Source organism: Pseudophryne corroboree, chromosome 8, assembly GCF_028390025.1.
Source record: "Pseudophryne corroboree isolate aPseCor3 chromosome 8, aPseCor3.hap2, whole genome shotgun sequence".
Classification (NCBI taxonomy): Eukaryota; Metazoa; Chordata; class Amphibia; order Anura; family Myobatrachidae; genus Pseudophryne; species Pseudophryne corroboree.
The window spans coordinates 409,931,133-409,958,254 of NC_086451.1; the positions used below are offsets into that span (position 1 = coordinate 409,931,133).

At 51.3% G+C, this 27,122-nt stretch overlaps 1 long non-coding RNA gene across 1 annotated transcript in view; it reads left to right on the top strand.

Annotated features, from left to right (window-relative positions):
- The first annotated feature begins 5,107 nt into the window (after nt 1-5,107).
- LOC134947872 (uncharacterized) overlaps nt 5,108-27,122 on the top strand; it is a 36,062-nt gene continuing 14,047 nt past the window's right edge. The window contains exons 1-2 of the long non-coding RNA XR_010182827.1: nt 5,108-5,185; nt 7,839-7,988. This is a non-coding gene — a long non-coding RNA (uncharacterized LOC134947872). The remainder of the gene's footprint in view (nt 5,186-7,838; nt 7,989-27,122) is intronic.

Here is a 27,122-nt window from a genome sequence, read left to right on the forward strand (position 1 = left end):
TAGGTTAGGGCTATAGATAGGATGGGCTAGGAGGCCAGGGGGGAGGTGAGTAAACTTTCCTTCCCCTGTCGGGATTCTAACTATAGGGATGCCGCGGTCTGACCACTGGCATCCCGGACACTGGCAAATTAATTCCAACCCTGTCAGAGGGAGGGAGAGAGAAAGAACGGGGAGCAAGAGAGAGTGTCAGGGAAACAAAGACAGAGATACATAGAGAGAGAAAGAGGTGTCAAGGACAAAGAGGGAAAGACAGTGTCAGGGAGAGAGAGAGACACTACCTGAACAGCACAGCTACAGGTCTCTCATGGAGGTGGGGCTTCCCTTCATCAGGCCACGCCCCCTAAACAGCCCAGATTCGTGGCAGTGCTGTGTGCTCTGGTGCTGGACGTCTTCCCTGGTAACTAGAACTTTGTGGGCTCCATAGCAAAATGTTTAAGGGCTCCCTCAACTCAGGTCTCCAGAGAGAGAGAGAGAGAGAGAGAGAGAGAGAGTGACTACAGGGACATAGATACAGAGAGAGTGGCTGCAGGGATATAGATACAGGGAGTGGCGGAAGGGACAAAGAGAGTGACAGCAGGGACACAGAGACAGAGTGGCGGCAGGGACAGAGAGAGAATGCCGACAAAGATAGGCAGCAGGGACTTTGGGACAGAAAGAGGCAGCAGGTGAATAGAAACAAAGATAGGCAGCAGGGACGTAGGTACAGATAAAAAGGCAGCAGAGACCTAGGGACAGAGAGAAGCAGCAGGGACTTAGGGAGGCACAGTAGGGACAAAGAGAGGCTGCAGGGAAGTAGGAACAGATAGAGGCAACAGGGACGTAGGAACAGAGTGAGGGGCTGCAGGGACATAGGGACAGAGTGAGGGGCAGCGGGGACGTAAGGACAGAGGGAGGGGCAGCATTGACGTAAGGACAGAGGGAGGGGCAGCAGGGACGTAAGGACAGAGGGAGGGGAAGCAGGGACGTAAGGAGAGAGAGAAGGGCATCAGGGACGTAGGGACAGAGAGGGCCCGCAGGGATGTAGAGACAGAGAGAGGCAGCAAGGACATAGGGACAGAGAGAGGCCGCAGGGACAGAGAGAGGCAGCAGGAGTGTAGGGACAGAGAGAGGGGTAGCAAGGATGTAGGGACAGAGAGAGGGGCAGCAGGGTTGTAGGGACAGAGAGAGACAGCAAGGATGTAGGGAGAGATAAAGACAGAGAGAGGCCGTAGGGACAGATAGAGGCAGCAGGGATGTAGGGACAGAGAGAGGGGCAGCAGGGATGCAGGGACAGACAGGAAAAAACACATACATTGGACTCCACAGGAAAAAAAACCCACATACATTGACCTCCACAGAAAAAAAACACATATACATTGGCCTTCACAGGAAAAAAACACATACATTTGTGTCCATAAACAAACACACATTGCTCCCTACAGGAAAATAAATCACATTGTTCCCTACAGAGAAAAAAAATCAAAATCACAGTGAAAACAAAATAACATTGCTCACCACAGTGGGGGAAAAAATCACATTGCTCCCCACAGTAAAAAAAATAAAAATAACATTGCTCCCTACATGGAAACAAATAACATTGCTCCCCACAATGAAAACAAAATCACATTGCTCCCAACAGTGAAAAAAAAAACATTGCTCCCCACAGTCAGAAAAAAAACCCATTGCTCCTCACAGTGAAAAGAAAAATCACATTGCTCCCCACGGTTAAAAAATAAATAAAAAAATCACATTGCTCCCTACAGGGAAACAAATAACATTGCTCCCCACAATGAAATCAAAATCACATTGCTCCCCACAGTGAAAAAAAAAAATCTTTGCTCCCCAGTCAGAAAAAAAACATTGCTCCCCACAGTGAAAAGAAAAATCACATTGCTCCCCACAGTAAAAAAAAAATCACATTGCTCCCTACAGGGAAACAAGTAACATTGCTCCCCACAATGAAAACAAAATCACATTGCTCCCCACACTGAAAAAAAAACACATTGCTCCCCACAGTGAGAAAAAAACACATTGCTCCCCACAGTGAGAAAAAAAACACATTGCTCCCCACAGTGAGAAAAAAACACATTGCTCCCCACAGTGAAAAAAAAAACACATTGCTCCCCACAGAGAAAGAAAATCAATTTGGCACCACATATTGGGATTGTTTTGCCGGTGGTTGGGATCCAGAAGGTCAGCATACCAACCCCAGGATCCCGGCTACCAGAATGCCGGCGTGAGGGGGCGAGCGCAACGGAGTCCTTTGCGGGCTCGGTGGCTGACCGCAGGTTTTATTACCACTCTATGGGTGTCATGGACCCCCTCGAGTGGGAATAGGCCCTGTGTGTCGGCATGCCGATCGTCGGCATAGCCAGCGGTCGGGATTCTGGCATCGGCATCCTGACTGCCAGGATCCCAACCGCCAATCATGTGACCGCATGCCAGCACCAAATCACAATGGCCACACAGAAAAAAGAAAATAACAAACATTGTCCCCTACCTGTCGGAAGAAGGGCGCTAACTGTCTTCCCTGTCCCTCAATGGTGTGATTGCTTACAGGCATTCAGGCTTGTGTACAGACACACTGGTAAAATGGCAACATGGCTGTGAGTGGAGAAAGACCAGGATAGGGGAACTGATGTGGGGAAGGGATGAGTGCTACAGATGGGAGGGGGGAGCTGTAGCTATGAGGGTAAAGAGACAACAAGGAAAGGAAAACTGGTGTGGGGGACAGGGGAGGTGCAGGTGGGTGGGGGGAGTTTGGAGCCATGTGTTAGGTTCCTGGTGCTCAGAACAAGGGAGATGTTCATGAAGTGAGTCCAGAGCACCAGGACGTAACGCTGGGAAAGGGGAATGGAAAGGGAATAGCCCCTGGCGCCCTAACTCTGTTGTCTCACCCGTGCTATCGGAAATCCCTTGCGAGACTATGGTTTCTTGAGCCCTTGGCAGCCACGTTTGAAGGGCGGATTATGTCTGCCCAACTCCGGTGCCCCCCGGTCTTAATGAGAGACAAAGGGAAATCCGAGGCAGAATGATAACAAAAGGACCTCTAACTAAGCAAACAGGCCAGGGGCTACAAGCTAACTAAAAACCTAAAGTATGTGCGGAGAAACCGCCAAAGGAAAAGAACAACAAAGGAAATGCTGATCACACGCCGACACAATACCTTTGTGTACCGGCGGTGACAGCATAAGCAGAACCCTCTGCAAAACACCAGGGACAGAAACAATAATGGAATACAGCGGCCTAGGCCAACGGACGCGGGAGAGCCGCTACTCACGGAACCGGTACGAATACTGGCAAACGGACAGGAACTTCTAATGCTGCCGACACCGACTCTCAGAACTGGAGGACAGGCAGAATCCCAAACGACAGACCAGTGGACACCAGGAAGCCAGAAGACTTGACCAGGGACAGGCAAAGCCACTGGAACTCAGGGCAGGAACGCCTCACAGCAGGACACGGGATCAGACACAGGAATCGACACAGGGACTGACACAGGAATCGACACAGGGACTGACACAGGAATCAACACAGGGACTGACAGGAACCAGCTCAAACTTCAAGCAGACTGCAAACCAAGGAATATCACCAGCATCTGTGAATTGCAGTCAGCCAGCATATAACAGAGAGGCCTAATTAATAATCCCATGCAGCTGCCCTGTTGCATGATTCCAAACTGACAAGATGCAATTAGCAGCCAGGTGAGGCTGAACACATGGGAACAAGCTGCAATTACACAGACTCACCAGCGGCAGCAGACAAGAGTATTCTAAAACAGAGCAACAGGAAATCCTGGCATGCAAGACAACTTTATAAACATAAAATAGGAATGAACCACTACCTGTGGTTCATAACACCATGAGGGGGAGAGCACAGTAAAGGAGTACTATTGCGGGGGAAGGGGGGTTGCGTGTGCCGCAGGTGGGGGAGGGGTCGGAGTTTGGAGCCATGAGGGGAACAGTACAGGAGTATGGAGCAATGATGGGGGAGAGGACTGTACAGGAGTACTGGAGTGGGGGAAGGGGGGTCGGGGGTTCCGCGAGAAGGGGGGTTGGAGTCTGGAGCAATGAGGGGGGAAGAGCACAGTACAGGAGTACTGGAGGAGGGAACGCAGGTGTGTGGGGGGGAGGAGAGTTTGGAGCCATGAGGGGGGATCGGGGGTGCGGTCTACTGGTGCAGGGGAGGGGGGGGTCGGGGGTGCCGCGGATTGGGGGGAATGGGACAGTACAGGAGTACAGGTGTGGGGGAGGGGGTGCCACAAGTGGAGGGGTTGGGGATACCGCGGTTGGGGGGATAGGAAAGTACAGAAGTACTGGTGTGGGGGAGGGGGTGCCGTGGGTGGGGGGGGAGGGAATGCAGCGGGTGTGGGGGTTGGACAGTACAGGAGTACTGGTGTGGGGGAGGGGGTGCCGTGGGTTTGGGGGGTCGGGGATGCTGCGGGTGGGGGGGAGTACAGTACAGGAGTACTGGTGTGGGGGAGGGGGTGCCGCGGGTGGGGAGTCGGGGATGCCGCGGGTAGGGGGGGAGGACAGTACAGGAGTACTGGTGTGGGGGAGGGGGTGCCGCGGGTGGGGGGGTCGGGGATGCCGTGGGTGGGGGGGAGGACAGTACAGTACAGGAGTACTGGTGTGAGGGAGGGGGTGCTGCGGGTGGGGGGGGGGGTCGGGGATGCCGCGGGTGGGGGGGGGGGAGAGTACAGGAGTACTGGTGTGAGGGAAGGGGTGCCGCGGGTGGGGGGGTCGGGGATGCCGTGGGTGGGGGGGGGGACACAGTACAGGAGTACTGGTGTGGGGGAGGGGGTGCCGCGGGTGGGGTGGGGGTCAGGGTTGCCATGGGTGGGGGGGGAGGACAGTATAGGAGTACTGGTGTGGGGGAGGGGGTGCTGTGAATGGGGGGGTCGGAGTTCGGAGCCACGATGTGGGATAGGAGATTACAGGAGTACTGGTGCTGTGGGAGGGGGGGAGCTGCGGGGGGGAGCCATGAGAGGAGATCCGAGATAGGTAACAGGAAGGGCACAGACTGGAGGTGGGAGGTGAGTGATTGATCTGCGGAAGGGTCAGCCCCAGGCCCAGCCCCAGACTGGATCAGACATTGAATAAGGAGGGAGGTGACCTGCACCTTTGGCTCCGCCCCTGCCGGCATTGGAGGCGGCCGCTGCGGAGGACAGAGAGGGAGAGTGGATCGCACCCACTACTTCTGCCGGGTGAGAGACTGAGGCTGAGCTGCCACTGCTCAGTCCGTGCTTTGCACAGAGGTTGTGATGTGCGGTCTTTCAACAGATCGCACATCGCTTCTCCTGCATGTTGGCGCCTCTCGTGTTTGAGGGGGGCAAGCTGCCCCCTTGCCCCCCCTGTTCCGACGCCTCTGGCGTTAGTGCCTCGAAACGTTGGCTATATTTGTGATAATGTGATGGATTAAATTACACTTGTTTGCAACCACCTACTGAAACAGTCTCTGAGTGTCGCTGATTGTGCGATGTCTTTCCTGCAAATTCAGTTTCCAGAAGGCACCAGAGCACTTCAATTGCTGCAAGGGTGAGTGCTGATCCAATACTATATATATATATATATATATATATATATAGCAAATAACAAGAAGCGGCACTCAGAGACGTAGTATGTTGTGCAAAATAAAGCAACAAAGCTTTAATGTATCATCACATCAACGTTTCGGGGTTTTACCCCTTCATCAGGATAACAACAAGTGATCAAGATACAAACTTTATACATTACCCCCACCAATGAAACCATTCCAGCATTCCCGCCAGCGTCCCGTGATCCGTCGCCACTCCCCCCTCCACTCGCGGCTGTTGCCGGAAGCGGAAGTGACGCGGCACACCGCGCTGGCCGCCGGGAAAGTTGCTATGGAAACGCGGCACCACACGCGTTCAGAGACGCCGCCGGAAACCCGTGACAAATGTGATAGTTTAAAAAGAACCATACAGGTAAATCACATAAAGATACTTAATCACGTCAGCAGCATCCTAACTGCGGGCGGTGCCAGGCCTCCACATAAACAAAATACACCAATAAATACAAAATGTGAACTATAAACATCACAATTCATTGCTGCTGTAGGAGCATATACAACATATATATATATATATATATATATATTTATTTCATCCTCCAGTATATTCCCATCCCCGTTATGGTAAGCATTTTCTTATACGCTCCTGAATAGGTATAGCTAAAGTTTGCATATACTTCCCCCATACCTCAAAGTACTTATAAGAGCTTCTTTCTTTATTAAGTGATGCTTCTACCCATTCCATTCTAAATATGTAATACAACTTGTCTGAAAACATTAACATAGGTGGGCTACATGGCAGTGATGTGCGGTGGGATGAGGCAGGTGAGGCAGAGCCTTTCCTGTCATACTTACGTTTAAACTAGAGTTTTGACTGAATAAAGTATATGGAAAATACTAATAATATGTTTGAAATATCTTCTTTGCATTATTCTAATAATTTTTATAGCCCAAACTCTGGAGTAAAAAGTCTATGGCAGGTGAGGCACTGCCTCACCTGTGTATCCTTTCCACACATCTCTAATCAAAACTCAACAGATTGCCAGGAGTTTATACTGCAGCACCTGTGTATAATGCCCAGATATATGCTTTGGCTCATATATTGCATGGAAATTTGGCTCTGGGGTTAGCCAGTGCCTCCTGAGCCATTTAGCTCACCGCACGTTACTGCTACATGGATAGATCCACTACTGCCGGAGAGTTTTTCTTGCAGCAGCGGATATAGCCAAAATTAGTTTTTTTTTCTTTCCACTGTGTCTCTAATTCCATGAGGCATTATACCAAATATAGTCCATTCAGGGGTTATTTGGAAATATCTCTCAACCTATAAACTTATGAAGCCACCTATTCTTCTCCAGAACCGTTTTATGATTGGGCAGTCCCATAGACAGTGGAATAAGCCTGCCCTTTCCTGTCCACATTTTAAACATTTACAAGATGCGGATAACCCCATTTCCCATCGTCTCAGTGGTGAAAGATATGCCCTATGAAAGGGATGCGGATAAATTACCGGCTGTCGGGATCCCAGGTATCGGAATACCGACACCAGAATCCCAACAGCTATCACGATACCAGCTCCGGATTCCAGAAAAGGCTGGGACACTGACATCGGAATCCCGACCTATGTAAGTATAGCGACGTGGTTAGGTTTAGGACTGGGAAGGAAGGGGGGGGGGGGGGGTTAGTTTAGCCGCCCTCCAGGGAGGTTAGGGTTAGGCTGCAGGGGTGGAGTGGTTAGGGTTAGGCTGCGGGGGGGGGGGGTTAGGGTTATGCACCCATGGGTAGGGTTAGGGTTAGGCACTGTAGGGGGAGGTTAGGGTTAGGCTGCGGAAAGGGAGAGTTAGGGATAGGGGACAAGGGAGAACATCCCCAACTCACTGGTGTCGGCTTTCCAAACTTCGGGATCTCGGCATCAGTCTTCTTACCGCCGGGATCCCATGCGCCGGCATTTCGTACTGAATCCCTATGAAATATCTTTAGAAACATTTCAACATAGGATGGAGCGGGAGGTAATTTAGAAGAATTTTTCAAAGCCCCCTATAATGAATCCAGTGAAATATTTGGAAACCTTTCCTCCCATCTAACGATTCCTGTTCTTGGCTCCTTACACTTCAGTGCGTTCCTTACAAATGAGTAATATGACGATATTGCTTTCCGATTCAGGGTACTATTTGTCAAAAGTTTGTAAAATGTATTATCCCAATCCCTCTCTCCAAATGCTTTCGCATCCTTACTTGCATAGTGTTGTGCTTGAATAAACACTATATTTAAGGAAGTTATTCCTTCAAATTCTTCTCTTATTTAATTACCTTTCTTTACTTTCCTAGTCTCTACATCTGTCAAGTCTCCCACCTTGGATAGGCCCATTCTCCTCCACTGAATGAAGGACAATGAAGACTCTCCCTCCTGAATATTGGGATTTCTCAGACAGGGCAAATGTATCGACATATAGGGACGTAATTCTTGCATGTGACAAGGTAAATTATAGTTTTTATTTTTCTATGTGTATTTTAAGGATGTTTAAGTTGTATTTAAACCACTACAAGAAAACTGTATAAAATAGTCGTCGCTTAATTACGTGGAGCTATAAACAGAACCCAGGCATTATTAAACTATTAGGTTAAATCTAATATACACCATTGGTTTAAATTTAATATTCACAATCCATACCTCACCAACCTATTATGCTGCTTGGAGTATAATACGGTCTCAAGTTCAACCAAAAATCAATTCTATTAAGTGAGATTAGTCAAAATAGTTTCATGTTGAGTAACGGGAATGTGTGTAATTAGGTTTGCCTTACTATCCCTTTAAACCAGGACACTTATGAATTACACAGGTTCTGTGGCATATTAAAACCAGCTGAAATGCAGGCTTGAAGTAAGCCAGCCACAGAACCTGTGTAATTCATGAGTGTCCCGATTTAAAGGGATAGTATTCTAAACCTATGGCAAATTAAAACTCAACCTCATTGGGGTGAAAGACAATGCTTAGTAATGCTTAGTTTTTTCTCCCTGTACTGTCCTATGTACGGCGCTGCGAAACACTTGTGGTGCCTTATAAATAAAATGTAGTAATAATAATAATAATAATAATAATAATAATTCAATATTTGCTCTATGTTCCCTCTGCTAGGTTTTCATTGTACATAGAAGTAGTCTGTCAATGCCACCTACAGATAAAAGCCCTGATTCCAAGTCACCTAGAAGTTCACTGTGCAAACGAACGTATCTCGTGATTTTCAGCAGTCGGAGCACCCCCTTACGTCTTTAGTGGGGTAACTGGATGTATGCATTTAGGATAAGTGTTCAGTGTGGGTTGTGACTGAAATGCAGGCTACTCAGACATGAGTATATAGGGGTCATTCCGAGTTGATCGCTCGCTAGCAACTTTTTGCAGCGCTGCGATCAGGTTAAATCTCTGCAAAACTGCGCATGCGTAGGCACCGCAATGCACAGGTGTGTCGTATGGGTACAAAGAGGATCGGTGCTGGGCAATGGATTTAACGAAGAATCCATTCGCACAGCCGTTCGCAAGGTGATTGACAGAAAGTGGGCGTTTGTGGGTGTCAACTGACCGTTTTCTGGGAGTGTTTGGAAAAACGCAGGCATGTCGTAGCGTTTGCAGGGCGGGTGTCTGACGTAAATTCCGGGACCACAAAGACTGAAGTAATTGCAGCGGCTGAGTAAGTCCAGAGCTACTCAGAAACTGCAAAAAACTTTTTTGTGCCGTCGGCTGCAAAAGTGTTCGCACACTTGCAATGTGAAAATACACTCCCCCATAGGCGGCGACTATCTGATTGCAGCGCGGCAAAAAGTTGCGATCAACTCGGAGTGACCCCCATGGAGAGATTGGGCTGATTTCAGCTGGATCCCTTACACAAAGGATAGAGCCAGTGCAAATGTGCGCTGATAGTGATGACGGCTACTTTCTGCAGTATCCGGTTGAATAATGTCAACGGCACGATATTGAGAGGATTCAGACTGTTTACCAGCCCCAGATCAACGTCATAGAAATGAGGACTGGTCAGTGCCAACATCTGAAATGTCTCCATGTGAAATGTCGATATTCTGAGATGCCGACAGTTAGGGATAGGCTCCGCTGAGAGGGTTAGGGTTAGACCTCAGGGGGAGATTAGGGTCAGGCTACAGGAAGGGGGTGAGGTTAGGCTTAGACACTAGGGGTAAGGTTAGGGGTAGGGATTAGGGATAGAGGGATAATGCTCACTGGAGTATTACAGTATCGGAGGTCCACTCTGGAAGTTACTACACAGCACCGCCGGGACCCAGAAGAAGACACTGGAGCCGTTGCCATGTGAAGTAAGAGACAAGTAGACCACCAGGGATGGTTTGTCGACAGTTCATCATGTTGACATATCATCTGTGATGAATTTCTACAGACCTGTAGACATTGTCATCAAGCGTGTCGACATTCTCATATTGACCTGATGACTGTTGACATGATGACAAGTCACACAATACCACACCCGGAATGGGGTGGTCTGGCCGAATCAGGCCCAAAAACTTTTGGGTAATCTTTATCAAAAGACAGATGCGCGCTCTTTCCTACTCTTAAGGGGCAGATTTATCAAAGTTTGAACAGAGATAAAGGGCCTAATTCCTGTTTCGGATAGAATTGTACAGTAAGAACCATATGGCCCATCCAGTCTGCACTTTAGGGTTAGGGGTTAGAGTATTATGGTTAATGACTGGATTGTATTAGGGTTGTTTTAGCGGTTTGGGTTAGGGCACTGGCGTAACTACCATAGAAGCAGGGGATGAGCCGCTCCCCTGCACCCAGTCATGCTGCTGCACAGTGCAGCTGAGCCGGTCCTGTTGTCCCCTTAGTTACTGCTGCCCTTCACTGACCCGGTCCCTCAAAAGAAAAATGCCAGATGAGGGAGCTGCTGCGCATGTCCAGCCGGGGGGGGGGGGGGGGGTGATTACCTGCATACCTGCACCTTCCAACCCCTGGTGCCATTCTGCCCTTTACCCTGCTGTCACTCTGCCCTGTACCCTGCTCCTCCTGCTGCCACTCTGCCCTGTACCCTGCTGCCACTCTGACCTGGTCTTTGCTCCCCCCGCTGCCGCCCTGCCCTGTACCCTTCTCCCCTTGCTGCCACTCTACTCTGTACCTTTCTGCCACTCTGCCCTATACCCTGCTGCCATTATGTCCTGTTTCCTGCTTCCCCTGCTCCCACTCTGCCATGTACCCTATCCCCTCTGCTACCACTCTACCCCGTACCCTGCTCACTCTGCTGCAACTCTGCCTTGTACCCTGCTGCCACTCTGTCCTGTTCCCTGCTCCCCCTGCTGCCACTCTGCCATGTACCCTGCTGCTACCCTGCTCTGTACCCTGTTCCCTCTGCTATCACTCTACCCCGTGCCCTGCTCACTCTGCTGCAACTCTGCCTTGTACCCTGCTGCCACTCTGCCCTGTTTCCTGCTCACCCTGCTGCCACTCTGCCATGTACCCTGCTGCTACTCTGCTCTGTACCCTGTTCCCTCTGCTATCACTCTACCCCGTGCCCTGCACACTCTGCTGCAACTCTGCCTTGTACCCTGCTGCCAATCTGCCCTGTACCCTACTGCCACTCTGCCCTGTACCCAACTGCCACTCTGCCCTGTACCCTGCTGACACTCTGCCTTGCACCCTGCTCCCCCTTCGGCCACACTGCCCTGTACACTGCTGCCACTCTGCCCTTTACTCTATTGCCTGCTCCCCCTGCTGCAACTATGTCCTGCACCCTGCTCCCTCTGCTGCAACTCTGCCCTGTACCCTGCTCCCTCTGCTACCACTCTGCCCTTCACCCCGCTACCTCTGCTGACACTTTGCTCTGTACCCTGCTCACTCTGCTGCAACTCTGCCTTGTACCCTGCTGCCACTCTGTCCTGTTCCCTGCTCCCCCTGCTGCCACTCTGCCATGTACCCTGCTGCTACCCTGCTCTGTACCCTGTTCCCTCTGCTATCACTCTACCCCGTGCCCTGCTCACTCTGCTGCAACTCTGCCTTGTACCCTGCTGCCACTCTGCCCTGTTTCCTGCTCACCCTACTGTCACTCTGCCCTGTACCCTGCTGCCACTGTGCCCTGTAGCCTACTGCCACTCTGTCCTGTACCCTGCACCCTCTGCCCTGTACCCTACTGCCACTCTGCCCTGTACCCTGCTCCCCCTGCTGCCACTTCACCCTGCTCCCTCTGCTGCCACTCTACCCTTTACCCTGCTCCTCCTAATGCCACTCTGCCCTTTACCCTGCTTCCCCCACTGTCACTCTACTCTTTAACCTGCTGCCACTCTGCCCTTTACCCTGCTCCCCCTAATGCCACTCTGCCTGTTACCATGCTCCCTCTGCTGCCACTCCGCCCTTTACCCTGTTCCCTCTGCTGCCACTCTACTCCGTACCCTGCTCCCTCTGCTTCCCCTCTGCCTTGTACCCTACTGTCACTCTGTCCTGTACCCTGCTCCCTTTGCTGCCACTCTGCCCTGTACCATGCTGCCACTCTGCCCTGCACACTACTGCCACTTTGCCCTGTAACCTGCTGCCACTATGTCCTGTACCTTGCACCCTCTGCCGACACTTTACCCTGTACTCTGCCCTTTACTCTACTCGCTCTGCTACCATTCTGCCCTTTACCCTGCTACCTCTGATGAAACTCTGCCATGTACCTTGATGCCACTATACACTGTACCCTTCTGCCACTATGCCCTGTACCCTGCACTCTTTCCTGACACTCTGCCCTTTACCCTGCTGCCACTCTTCCTCTGCCCTGTACCCTGCTCCCCCTGCTGCCACTCTTCCTCTGCTCTTTACCCTGCTCCCCTTGTTGCCACGATGCCCTGCACCATCTGTTGACACTCTGCCCTGTACCCTGCTCCCTTTGCTGCCACTTCAGGGCAGAGTGGCAGCAGGATACAGGACAGAGTGCGCCCTAATGTCACTCTGCCTAGTACCCTGTTGCCACTGTGCCCTGTACCCTACTGCCCCAATGTCCTGTACCCTGCACCCTCTGCTGCCACTCTACACTGTACCCTGCCCCCTCTTCCCTTTACCGTACTGCCACTCTGCCCTGTATCCTGCTCCCCATGCTGCCACCTCTGCCCTGTACCCTGCTGCCACTCTGCCTTGTTCCCTGCTGCCACTCTACCCTGCTCCCACTGCTGTCACTATGCCCTGAACCCTGCTGCCTCTGCTGTCACTCTGCCTTGTACCCTGCTGCCACTCTGCCCTGTACCCTACTGCCACTTTGCCCTGTATTCTGCTGCCACTCTGCCCTGTACTCTGTTGCCACTCTGCCCTGTTCCCTGCTCCCCCTGCTACCACTCTGCCCTTTACCCTGCTCCCCTTGCTGCCACTCTGCCCTGTATCCTGCTCCCTCTGCTGCCACTCTTCTTTGTACCCTGCTGCCACTCTGCCCTGTACCCTGTTGCCACTCTGCCCTGTAGCCTGTTACCACTCTGCACCTTTCCCTGCTCCTCCTGCTGCCACTCTGCCCTGTACCCTGCTCCTCTTGCTGCCACCTCTGCCCTGTACCCTGCTGCCACTCTGCCCTGTACCCTGTTGCCACTCTGCCCTGCTCCCACTGCTGTCACTATGCCCTGCTGCCTCTGCTGTCACTCTGTCTTGTACCCTGCTGCCACTCTGCCTTGTACCCTAGTGCCACTCTGCCCTGTATTCTGCTGCCACTCTGCCCTGTACCCTGCTGCCACTCTGCCCTTTACCCTGCTCCCCCTGCTGCCACTCTGCCTTGTACCCTGCTCTGTACTCTGCTGCCACTCTGCTCTGTACTCTCCTGCCACTCTGCCCTGTACCCTGCTCCCACTCTGCCCTGTACTCTGCTCCCCCTACTGCCACTCTGCTCTGTACCCTGCTGCCACTCTGTCCTGTACCCTGTTGCCACTCTGCCCTGTACCCTGCTCCTCTTGCTGCCACCTCTGCCCTGTTCCCTGCTGCCACTCTTTCCTGCTTCCACTGCTGTCACTATGCCCTGCACCCTGCTGCCTCTACTATCACTCTGCCTTGTACCCTACTGCCACTCTGTCTTGTACCCTACTGCCACTCTGCTCTGTATTCTGCTGCCACTCTGCCCTGTACCCTGTTGCCACTCTGCCCTGTACCCTGTTGCCACTCTGCCATGTTCCCTGCTCCCCCTGCTGCCACTCTGCCCTTTACCCTGCTGCCACTCTGCCCTGTACCCTGCTCCCCCTGCTGCCACTCTGCTCTGTACTCTGCTGCCACTCTGCCCTGTACCCTACTGCCACTCTGCCCTCTTATTCTGCTGCCACTCTGCCCTGTACTCTGTTGCCACTCTGCCCTGTTCCCTGCTGCCACTCTGCCCTTTACCCTGCTCCCCCTGCTGCCACTCTGCCCTGTATCCTGCTCCCCCTGCCTCCACTCTGCTCTGTACTCTGCTGCCACTCTGCCCTGTACCCTGTTGCCACTCTGCCCTGTTCCCTGCTCCCCCTGCTCCCACTCTGCCCTGTACTCTGCTCCCCCTGCTGCCACTCTGCTCTGTACCCTGCTGCCACTCTGTCTTGTACCCTGTTGCCACTCTGCCCTGTACCCTGCTCCTCTTGCTGCCACTCTGCCCTGTTCCCTGCTGCCACTCTGCCCTGCTTCCACTGCTGTCACTATGCCCTGCACCCTGCTGCCTCTACTATCACTCTGCCTTGTACCCTACTGCCACTCTGCCCTGTATTCTGCTTCCACTCTGCCCTGTACCCTGTTGCTACTCTGCCATGTTCCCTGCTCCCCCTGCTGCCACTCTGCCCTTTACCCTGCTGCCACTCTGCCCTGTACCCTGCTCCCCCTGCCTCCACTCTGCTCTGTACTCTGCTGCCACTCTGCCCTGTACCCTGTTGCCACTCTGCCCTGTTACCTGCTCCCCCTGCTGCCACTCTTCCCTGTACCCTGCTCCCCCTGCTGCCACTTTGCTCTGTACTCTGCTGCCACTTTGCTCTGTACTCTGCTGCCACTCTGCCCTGTACCCTGTTGCCACTCTGCCCTGCACCCTGCTCCCCCTGCTGCCACTCTGCCCTGTACCCTGCTCCCCCTGGTGCCACTCTGCCCTGTACCCTACTGCCACTCTGCCCTGTATTCTGCTGCCACTCTGCCCTGTACCCTGTTGCCACTCTGCCCTGCACCCTGCTCCCCTGCTGCCACTCTGCCCTGTACCCTGCTCCCCCTGGTGCCACTCTGCTCTGTACCCTGCTGCCACTCTGCCCTGTACCCTGCTGCCCCTTGCTGCCACCTCTGCCTTGTACCCTGCACCACCTGCTGCCACTCTGCCTCCCTCCACACTTCCCGACCCTCTTGCAGAGCATGGGGGAAGGCCACTAAGGTCTAGTTACGCCCCTGGTTAGGGTATTAGGGATAGGATATTAAAGTTGGTTTGTCAATTTGGGTTAAGGTATTAGGGTTGGTTAGGATATTTGGGTTATGTGGCCAGGTCCCCAGTCCTGATACTGGCTTTCCAGGCTTGTCAGGCTCCAAAATTAAATAGACCATAGGCGCTAGGTGCGATATTTGAATATATTACCGGTGCCAAATAATGAAATGTTATTGTGTTTTCATGCGCCGCGGCGATGCTTCTTGTTGACAGGAGCCGTTTCAGACTCAGGCTGCATGGCTGGGAGCTCCGCACTCCAGGGGACCAGGAAAGTCAGCTCCCAGTGCAGAGAGGGGACTAGACATGGCTGTGATGGTCTGCAGTTAACCCCTGGTGCGCTGAACTGGGGAAGTGTAAGCAGCTGCTACAGGGATCAGCGCCAGGTGCTGTGTGGATAATAAAATATATTTGTTCTGTTTGTGCCGCAGTCCTGGGTCACCTCCGGTGGCTGCGATGATGTAACATGTTAACACCTAGTTTCTCTGACGTCCTAGTGGATGCTGGGAACTCCGAAAGGACCATGGGGAATAGCGGCTCCGCAGGAGACTGGGCACAAAAGTAAAAGCTTTAGGACTACCTGGTGTGCACTGGCTCCTCCCCCTATGACCCTCCTCCAAGCCTCAGTTAGATTTTTGTGCCCGAACGAGAAGGGTGCAATCTAGGTGGCTCTCCTGAGCTGCTTAGTGAAAAAGTTTAAGTATAGGTTTTTTATTTTCAGTGAATCCTGCTGGCAACAGGTTCACTGCACCGAGGGACTAAGGGGAGAAGAAGCGAACTCACCTGCGTGCAGAGTGGATTGGGCTTCTTAGGCTACTGGACATTAGCTCCAGAGGGACGATCACAGGCCCAGCCATGGATGGGTCCCAGAGCCGCGCCGCCGGCCCCCTTACAGAGCCAGAAGACAGAAGAGGTCCGGGAAATCGGCGGCAGAAGACGTCCTGTCTTCAATAAGGTAGCGCACAGCACCGCAGCTGTGCGCCATTGCTCTCAGCACACTTCACACTCCGGTCACTGAGGGTGCAGGGCGCTGGGGGGGGGAGCCCTGAGACGCAATAAAAACACCTTAGATGGCAAAAAATACATCACATATAGCTCCTGGGCTATATGGATGCATTTAACCCCTACCAGTTTTTCCTTAAAAAAGCGGGAGAAAGGCCGCCGAGAAGGGGGCGGAGCCTATCTCCTCAGCACACAAGCGCCATTTTCCCTCACAGCTCCGTTGGAGGGAAGCTCCCTGGCTCTCCCCTGCAGTCCTGACAACAGAAACAGGGTAAAACAAGAGAGGGGGGGCACTAATTTGGCAGATAAATCAATACAGCAGCTATATAAGGGAAAAACACTTATATAAGGTTATCCCTGTATATATATAGCGCTCTGGTGTGTGCTGGCAAACTCTCCCTCTGTCTCCCCAAAGGGCTAGTGGGGTCCTGTCCTCTATCAGAGCATTCCCCGTGTGTGTGCTGTGTGTCGGTACGTTGTGTCGACATGTATGAGGAGGAAAATGGTATGGAGGCGGAGCAATTGCCTGTAATAGTGATGTCACCCCCTAGGGAGTCGACACCTGACTGGATGGTCTTATGGAAGGAATTACGTGATAGCGTCAGCACTTTACAAAAGACTGTTGACGACATGAGACAGCCGGCAAATCAGTTATTACCTGTACAGGCGTCTCAAACACCGTCAGGGGCTCTAAAGCGCCCGTTACCTCAGATGGTCGACACAGACCCAGACACGGACACTGACTCCAGTGTCGACGGTGAGGAAACAAACGTATTTTCCAGTAGGGCCACACGTTACATGATCACGGCAATGAAGGAGGTTTTGAACATTTCTGATACTACAAGTACCACAAAAAAGGGTATTATGTGGGGTGTGAAAAAACTACCCGTAGTTTTTCCTGAATCAGATGAATTAAATGAGGTGTGTGATGAAGCATGGGTTTTCCCCGATAAAAAACTGCTAATTTCTAAAAAATTATTGGCAAATATACCCTTTCCCGCCAGAGGTTAGGGCGCGTTGGGAAACACCCCCTAGGGTAGATAAGGCGCTCACACGCTTATCAAAACAAGTGGCGTTACCGTCTCCTGATACGGCCGCCCTCAAGGAACCAGCTGATAGGAAGCTGGAAAATATCCTAAAAAGTATATACACACATACTGGTATTATACTGCGACCAGCAATCGCCTCAGCCTGGATGTGCAGTGCTGGGGTGGCTTGGTCGGATTCCCTGACTGAAAATATTGATACCCTGGACAGGGACAGTATATTATTGACTATAGAGCATTTAAAGGATGCATTTCTATATATGCGAGATGCACAGAGGGATATTTGCACTCTGGCATCAAGAGTAAGTGCGCTGTCCATTTCTGCCAGAAGAGGGTTATGGACGCGACAGTGGTCAGGTGATGCGGATTCCAAACGGCATATGGAAGTATTGCCGTATAAAGGGGAGGAGTTATTTGGGGTCGGTCTATCGGACCTGGTGGCCACGGCAACGGCTGGGAAATCCACCTTTTTACCCCAGGTCACCTCTCAGCAGAAAAAGACACCGTCTTTTCAGGCTCAGTCCTTTCGTCCCCATAAGGGCAAGCGGGCAAAAGGCCACTCATATCTGCCCCGGGGCAGAGGAAGGGGAAAAAGACTGCAGCAGGCAGCCTCTTCCCAGGAACAGAAGCCCTCCCCCGCTTCTGCTAAGTCCTCAGCATGACGCTGGGGCCTTACAAGCGGACTCAGGCACGGTGGGGGCCCGTCTCAAGAATTTCAGCGCGCAGTGGGCTCACTCGCAAGTGGACCCCTGGATCCTGCAGGTAGTATCTCAGGGGTACAAATTGGAATTCGAGACGTCTCCCCCTCGCCGGTTCCTGAAGTCTGCTTTACCAACGTCTCCCTCCGACAGGGAGGCGGTATTGGAAGCCATTCACAAGCTGTATTCCCAGCAGGTGATAATCAAGGTACCCCTCCTACAACAGGGAAAGGGGTATTATTCCACGCTGTTTGTGGTACCGAAGCCGGATGGCTCGGTGAGACCTATTTTAAATCTGAAATCCTTGAACACTTACATACAAAGGTTCAAATTCAAGATGGAGTCACTCAGAGCAGTGATAGCGAACCTGGAAGAAGGGGACTATATGGTGTCTCTGGACATCAAGGATGCTTACCTCCATGTCCCAATTTGCCCTTCTCACCAAGGGTACCTCAGGTTTGTGGTACAGAACTGTCACTATCAGTTTCAGACGCTGCCGTTTGGATTGTCCACGGCACCCCGGGTCTTTACCAAGGTAATGGCCGAAATGATGATTCTTCTTCGAAGGGCAAGGTCCAGGGAACAGTTAGAGGTCGGAGTAGCACTATCTCAAGTAGTACTACGACAGCACGGGTGGATTCTAAATATTCCAAAATCGCAGCTGATTCCGACGACACGTCTGCTGTTCCTAGGGATGATTCTGGACACAGTCCAGAAAAAGGTGTTTCTCCCGGAGGAGAAAGCCAGGGAGTTATCCGAGCTAGTCAGGAACCTCCTAAAACCAGGCCAAGTGTCAGTGCATCAATGCACAAGGGTCCTGGGAAAAATGGTGGCTTCTTACGAAGCGATTCCATTCGGCAGATTCCACGCAAGAACTTTTCAGTGGGATCTGCTGGACAAATAGTCCGGATCGCATCTTCAGATGCATCAGCGGATAACCCTTTCTCCAAGGACAAGGGTGTCTCTCCTGTGGTGGTTGCAGAGTGCTCATCTTCTAGAGGGCCGCAGATTCGGCATTCAGGACTGGGTCCTGGTGACCACGGATGCCAGCCTGAGAGGCTGGGGAGCAGTCACACAGGGAAGAAATTTCCAGGGCTTGTGGTCAAGCATGGAAACGTCATTTCACATAAATATCCTGGAACTAAGGGCCATTTACAATGCCCTAAGTCAAGCAAGGCCTCTGCTTCAGGGTCAGCCGGTGTTGATCCAGTCGGACAACATCACGGCAGTCGCCCACGTAAACAGACAGGGCGGCACAAGAAGCAGGAGGGCAATGGCAGAAGTTGCAAGGATTCTTCGCTGGGCGGAAAATCATGTGATAGCACTGTCAGCAGTATTCATTCCGGGAGTGGACAACTGGGAAGCAGACTTCCTCAGCAGACACGACCTCCACCCGGGGGAGTGGGGACTTCACCCAGAAGTCTTCCACATGATTGTGAACCGTTGGGAAAAACCAAAGGTGGACATGATGGCGTCCCGCCTCAACAAAAAACTAGACAGATATTGCGCCAGGTCAAGGGACCCTCAGGCAATAGCTGTGGACGCTCTGGTAACACCGTGGGTGTACCAGTCAGTGTATGTGTTCCCTCCTCTGCCTCTCATACCCAAAGTACTGAGAATCATAAGAAGGAGAGGAGTAAGGACTATACTCGTGGCTCCGGATTGGCCAAGAAGGACTTGGTACCCGGAACTTCAAGAGATGCTCACGGAGGACCCGTGGCCTCTACCTCTAAGAAAGGACCTGCTTCAGCAGGGACCCTGTCTGTTCCAAGACTTACCGCGGCTGCGTTTGACGGCATGGCGGTTGAACGCCGGATCCTGAAGGAAAAAGGCATTCCGGATGAAGTCATCCCTACCCTGATCAAAGCCAGGAAGGATGTAACTGTGCAACATTATCACCGTATTTGGCGTAAAACTAAATATGTTGCGTGGTGTGAGGCCAGGAAGGCCCCTACAGAGGAATTTCAACTGGGTCGTTTCCTGCATTTCCTGCAAACAGGACTGTCTATGGGCCTAAAATTAGGGTCCATTAAGGTTCAAATTTCGGCCCTGTCGATTTTCTTCCAGAAAGAACTAGCTTCAGTTCCTGAAGTTCAGACGTTTGTCAAGGGGGTACTGCATATACAGCCTCCTTTTGTGCCTCCAGTGGCACCTTGGGATCTCAATGTAGTTTTGGGGTTCCTAAAATCACATTGGTTTGAACCACTCACCACTGTGGACTTAAAATATCTCACATGGAAAGTGGTAATGCTGTTAGCCCTGGCTTCAGCCAGGCGTGTCTGAGAATTGGCGGCTTTATCCTATAAAAGCCCTTACCTAATTTTTCATACGGACAGGGCAGAATTGAGGACTCGTCCTCAATTTCTCCCTAAGGTGGTTTCAGCGTTTCACTTAAACCAGCCTATTGTGGTACCTGCGGCTACTAGGGACTTGGAGGACTCCAAGTTGCTGGACGTAGTCAGGGCCCTGAAAATATATGTTTCCAGGATGGCTGGAGTCAGAAAATCTGATACGCTGTTTATCCTGTATGCACCCAACAAGCTGGGTGCTCCTGCTTCTAAGCAGACTATTGCTCGTTGGATTTGTAGTACAATTCAGCTTGCACATTCTGTGGCAGGCCTGCCACAGCCAAAATCTGTAAAAGCCCATTCCACAAGGAAAGTGGGCTCATCTTGGGCGGCTGCCCGAGGGGTCTCGGCTTTACAACTTTGCCGAGCAGCTACTTGGTCAGGGGCAAACACGTTTGCTAAATTCTACAAATTTGATACCCTGGCTGAGGAGGACCTGGAGTTCTCTCATTCGGTGCTGCAGAGTCATCCGCACTCTCCCGCCCGTTTGGGAGCTTTGGTATAATCCCCATGATCCTTTCGGAGTTCCCAGCATCCACTAGGACGTCAGAGAAAATAAGAATTTACTTACCGATAATTCTATTTCTCATAGTCCGTAGTGGATGCTGGGCGCACATCCCAAGTGCGGTTTGTCTGCAATACTTGTACATAGTTATTGTTACAAAAATCGGGTTATTATTGTTGTGAGCCATCTTTTCAGAAGCTCCTCTGTTATCATACTGTTAACTGGGTTCAGATCACAAGTTGTACGGTGTGATTGGTGTGGCTGGTATGAGTCTTACCCGGGATTCAAAATCCTTCCTTATTGTGTACGCTCGTCCGGGCACAGTATCCTAACTTAGGCTTGGAGGAGGGTCATAGGGGGAGGAGCCAGTGCACACCAGGTAGTCCTAAAGCTTTTACTTTTGTGCCCAGTCTCCTGCGGAGCCGCTATTCCCCATGGTCCTTTCGGAGTTCCCAGCATCCACTACGGACTATGAGAAATAGAATTATCGGTAAGTAAATTCTTATTATTTTATCTCTCTACACTTCCTCTCTCTCCAAGCTTTGATAAATCTACCCCATAGTAGTTTGAATTAGTTCCTTTATATATATATATATATATATATATATATATATATACATGCCTACCTACAGTAAACCTGAGAGTATTAGTGGCCAGCCATCATGTAGTTGGATCATCTTATATGGATTGATATGACGGGTGTGGTATGGAAGGTAGATAGTAACTAGGTCGACAGTGTCTAGGTTGACCACTTTTGGTCGACAGTAACTAGGTTGACAAGGTTTCTAGGTCGACAGGGTCTCTAGGTCGACATGTTCTAGGTCGACAGGTCAAAAGGTCGACATGAGGTTTAAAAAAAAAAATTTGTTTTCTTCGTACAGTGACCGGGAACCCCAATTAGTACACCATGTCCCCTCACTTCGGGCAAGGTGCCTCGCTCTGCTACCGCTGAGCTCGGCACAGGTTACCATTCCCAATTGTAGTCCATGTGAATCGTTAAGTATGAAAAGTTTAAAAGAAAATGAAAAAATTGTGAAAAACTCATGTCGACCTTTTGACCTGTCGACCTAGAAACCCTATCGACCCAGAAACCCTGTCGACCAATAGTGGTCGACCTAGATAGTGTCGACCTAGTTACTGTCGACCTAGAGACCGGATCCTGATATGACTCCGCTCAGCCTTTTCTTAAATTGTTACATATCTTACTATTGTAAGGATTTTAATATATTTTCTCTGACGTCCTAGTGGATGCTGGGAACTCCGTAAGGACCATGGGGAATAGCGGCTCCGCAGGAGACTGGGCACAAAAGTAAAGCTTTAGGACTACCTGGTGTGCACTGGCTCCTCCCCCTATGACCCTCCTCCAAGCCTCAGTTAGATTTTTGTGCCCGACCGAGAAGGGTGCACACTAGGGGCTCTCCTGAGCTCTTAGTGAAAGTTTAGTTTTAGGTTTTTTATTTTCAGTGAGACCTGCTGGCAACAGGCTCACTGCATCGAGGGACTAAGGGGAGAAGAAGCGAACTCACCTGCATGCAGAGTGGATTGGGCTTCTTAGGCTACTGGACACCATTAGCTCCAGAGGGACCGAACACAGGCCCAGCCTCGGAGTCCGGTCCCAGAGCCGCGCCGCCGGCCCCCTTACAGAGCCAGAAGCAAGAAGAGGTCCGGAAAATCGGCGGCAGAAGACATCCTGTCTTCACCAAGGTAGCGCACAGCACTGCAGCTGTGCGCCATTGCTCCTCAGCACACTTCACACTCCGGTCACTGAGGGTGCAGGGCGCTAGGGGGGGGGGGGGCGCCCTGAGCAGCAATAGAAACACCTTGGCTGGCGAAAATACATCACATATAGCCCCCAGGGCTATATGGATGAATTTTAACCCCTGCCAGATTCCACATAAAAGCGGGAGAAAAGGCCGCCGAGAAGGGGGCGGAGCCTATCTCCTCAGCACACAGGCGCCATTTTCCTTCACAGCTCCGCTGAAAGGACGTCTCCCTGACTCTCCCCTGCAGTCCTGCACTACAGAAACAGGGTAAAAAAGAGAGGGGGGCACTAATTGGCGTAATAATTACAAATAGCAGCTATAAGGGGGAAAACCACTTATTTAAGGTTATCCCTGTATATATATAGCGCTCTGGTGTGTGCTGGCATACTCTCCCTCTGTCTCCCCAAAGGGCTAGTGGGGTCCTGTCCTCTGTCAGAGCATTCCCTGTGTGTGTGCTGTGTGTCGGTACGTTGTGTCGACATGTATGAGGAGGAAAATGATGTGGAGGCGGGGCAATTGCCTATAATAGAGATGTCACCCCCTAGGGAGTCGACACCTGAGTGGATGATCTTATGGAAGGAATTACGTGACAGTGTCAGCTCTTTGCAAAAAACAGTTGACGACATAAGACAGCCGGCTACTCAGCTTGTGCCTGTCCAGGCGTCTCAAAAGCCATCAGGCGCTCTAAAACGCCCGTTACCTCAGATGGTAGATACAGACGTCGACACGGATACTGACTCCAGTGTCGACGGGAAAGAGACAAATGTGACTTCAAGTAGGGCCACACGTTACATGATTGAGGCAATGAAAAATGTTTTACATATTTCTGATAATACTAATACCACTAAAAAGGGTATTATGTTCGGTGAGAAAAAACTACCTGTAGTTTTCCTGAATCTGAGAAATTAAATGAGGTGTGTGATGAAGCGTGGGTTTCCCCCGATAAAAAACTGATAATTCCTAAAAAATTATTGGCATTATATCCTTTCCCGCCAGAGGTTAGGGCGCGTTGGGAAACACCCCCTAGGGTGGATAAAGCACTCACACGCTTATCAAAACAGGTTGCTCTACCCTCTCCTGAGACGGCCGCCCTTAAGGATCCTGCTGATAGAAAGCAGGAAGGTATCCTAAAATGTATTTACACACATACTGGTGTTATACTGCGACCGGCAATCGCCTCAGCCTGGATGTGCAGTGCTGGTTTGGCTTGGTCGGATTCCCTGACTGAAAATATTGATACCCTAGACAGGGACAGTATATTACTGACTATAGAGCATTTAAAAGATGCATTTCTATATATGCGTGATGCACAGCGGGATATTTGCCGACTGGCATCAAGAGTAAGTGCGCTGTCCATTTCTGCCAGAAGAGGGTTATGGACGCGACAGTGGTCAGGTGATGCGGATTCCAAACGGCATATGGAAGTATTGCCTTATAAAGGGGAGGAGTTATTTGGGGTAGGTCTGTCAGATCTGGTGGCCACGGCAACAGCTGGGAAATCCACATTTTTACCCCAGGTCGCCTCTCAACATAAGAAGACGCCGTATTATCAGGCGCAGTCCTTTCGTCCCCATAAGGGCAAGCGAGCGAAAGGCTCCTCATTTCTGCCCCGGGGCAGAGGAAGGGGAAAAAGGCTGCAACAGACAGCAAATCCCCAAGAACAGAAGCCCTCTCCCGCTTCTGCCAAGTCCTCAGCATGACGCTGGGGCTTTACAAGCGGACTTAGGCACGGTGGGGGCACGTCTCAAGAATTTCAGCGTGCAGTGGGCTCACTCGCAGGTAGACCCCTGGGTCCTTCAGGTGGTATCTCAGGGGTACAAATTGGAATTCGAGACACCTTCCCCTCGCCGGTTCCTAAAGTCTGCTTTACCGACGTCTCCCTCCGACAGGGAGGCGGTATTGGAGGCCATTCACAAGCTGTATTCTCAGCAGGTGATAATCAAGGTACCCCTCCTGCAACAGGGCAAGGGGTATTATTCAACGCTGTTTGTGGTACCGAAGCCGGACGGCTAGGTGAGACCTATTTTAAATCTGAAATCTTTGAACACTTACATACAAAGGTTCAAGTTCAAGATGGAGTCACTCAGAGCAGTGATCGCGAACCTGGAAGAAGGGGACTATATGGTGTCTCTGGACATCAAGGATGCTTACCTCCATGTCCCAATTTACCCTTCTCACCAAGGGTACCTCAGGTTTGTGGTACAGAACTGTCACTATCAGTTTCAGACGCTGCCGTTTGGATTGTCCACGGCACCTCGGGTCTTTACCAAGGTAATGGCCGAAATGATGATACTTCTTCGAAGAGAAGGCGTCTTAATTATCCCTTACTTGGACGATCTCCTGATAAGGGCAAGATCCAAGGAACGGTTAGTAGTCGGAGTAGCACTATCTCAAGTAGTGTTACGACAGCACGGGTGGATTCTAAATATCCCAAAATCACAGCTGATTCCGACGACACGTCTGCTGTTCCTAGGGATGATTCTGGACACAGTCCAGAAAAAGGTGTTTCTTCCGGAAGAAAAAGCCAGGGAGTTATCCGAGTTAGTCAGAAACCTCCTGAAACCAGACCGGGTCTCAGTGCATCAATGCACAAGGGTCCTGGGAAAAATGGTGGCTTCCTACGAAGCGATTACATTCGGCAGATTCCACGCAAGAACATTTCAGTGGGATCTGCTGGACAAATGGTCCGGATCGCATCTTCACATGCATCAGCGGATAACCCTGTCCCCAAGGACAAGAGTGTCTCTCCTGTGGTGGTTGCAGAGTGCTCATCTTCTAGAGGGCCGCAGATTCGGCATTCAGGACTGGATCCTGGTGACCACGGATGCCAGCCTGAGAGGCTGGGGAGCAGTCACACAGGGAAGAAATTTCCAGGGCTTGTGGTCAAGCCTGGAAACGTCACTTCACATAAATATCCTGGAACTAAGGGCCATTTACAATGCTCTAAGCCAAGCAAGACCTCTGCTTCAGGGTCAGCCGGTGTTGATCCAGTCGGACAACATCACGGCAGTCGCCCACGTAAACAGACAGGGCGGCACGAGAAGCAGGAGGGCAATGGCAGAAGCTGCAAGGATTCTTCGCTGGGCGGAAAATCATGTGATAGCACTGTCAGCAGTGTTCATTCCGGGAGTGGACAACTGGGAAGCAGACTTCCTCAGCAGACACGACCTCCACCCGGGAGAGTGGGGACTTCATCCAGAAGTCTTCCACATGATTGTAAACCGTTGGGAAAAACCAAAGGTGGACATGATGGCGTCCCGCCTCAACAAAAAACTAGACAGGTATTGCGCCAGGTCAAGGGACCCTCAGGCAATAGCTGTGGACGCTCTGGTAACACCGTGGGTGTACCAGTCAGTGTATGTGTTCCCTCCTCTGCCTCTCATACCCAAGGTACTGAGAATCATAAGAAGGAGAGGAGTAAGGACTATACTCGTGGCTCCGGATTGGCCAAGAAGGACTTGGTACCCGGAACTTCAAGAGATGCTCACAGAGGAACCGTGGCCTCTACCTCTAAGAAGGGATCTGCTCCAGCAGGGACCCTGTCTGTTCCAAGACTTACCGCGGCTGCGTTTGACGGCATGGCGGTTGAACGCCGGATCCTGAAGGAAAAAGGCATTCCGGATGAAGTCATCCCTACCCTGATCAAAGCCAGGAAGGATGTAACCGCACAACATTATCACCGTATTTGGCGTAAATATGTTGCGTGGTGCGAGGCCAGGAAGGCCCCTACAGAGGAATTTCAACTGGGTCGTTTCCTGCATTTCCTGCAAACAGGACTGTCTATGGGCCTAAAATTAGGGTCCATTAAGGTTCAAATTTCGGCCCTGTCGATTTTCTTCCAGAAAGAACTGGCTTCAGTTCCTGAAGTTCAGACGTTTGTCAAGGGGGTACTGCATATACAACCTCCTTTTGTGCCTCCAGTGGCACCTTGGGATCTCAATGTAGTTTTGGGGTTCCTAAAATCACATTGGTTTGAACCACTCACCACTGTGGACTTAAAATATCTCACATGGAAAGTGGTAATGCTGTTGGCCCTGGCTTCAGCCAGGCGTGTCTCAGAATTGGCGGCTTTATCCTATAAAAGCCCTTACCTAATTTTTCATTCGGACAGGGCAGAATTGAGGACTCGTCCTCAATTTCTCCCTAAGGTGGTTTCAGCGTTTGACCTGAACCAGCCTATTGTGGTACCTGCGGCTACTAGGGACTTGGAGGACTCCAAGTTGCTGGACGTAGTCAGGGCCCTGAAAATATATGTTTCCAGGACGGCTGGAGTCAGGAAATCTGACTCGCTGTTTATCCTGTATGCACCCAACAAGCTGGGTGCTCCTGCTTCTAAGCAGACTATTGCTCGCTGGATTTGTAGTACAATTCAGCTTGCACATTCTGTGGCAGGCCTGCCACAGCCAAAATCTGTGAAAGCCCATTCCACAAGGAAGGTGGGCTCATCTTGGGCGGCTGCCCGAGGGGTCTCGGCGTTACAACTTTGCCGAGCAGCTACTTGGTCAGGGGCAAACACGTTTGCTAAATCCTACAAATTTGATACCCTGGCTGAGGAGGACCTGGAGTTCTCTCATTCGGTGCTGCAGAGTCATCCGCACTCTCCCGCCCGTTTGGGAGCTTTGGTATAATCCCCATGGTCCTTACGGAGTTCCCAGCATCCACTAGGACGTCAGAGAAAATAAGAATTTACTTACCGATAATTCTATTTCTCGTAGTCCGTAGTGGATGCTGGGCGCCCATCCCAAGTGCGGATTGTCTGCAATACTTGTACATAGTTATTGTTACAAAAATCGGGTTATTATTGTTGTGAGCCATCTTTCCAGAGGCTCCTCTGTTATCATGCTGTTAACTGGGTTCAGATCACAGG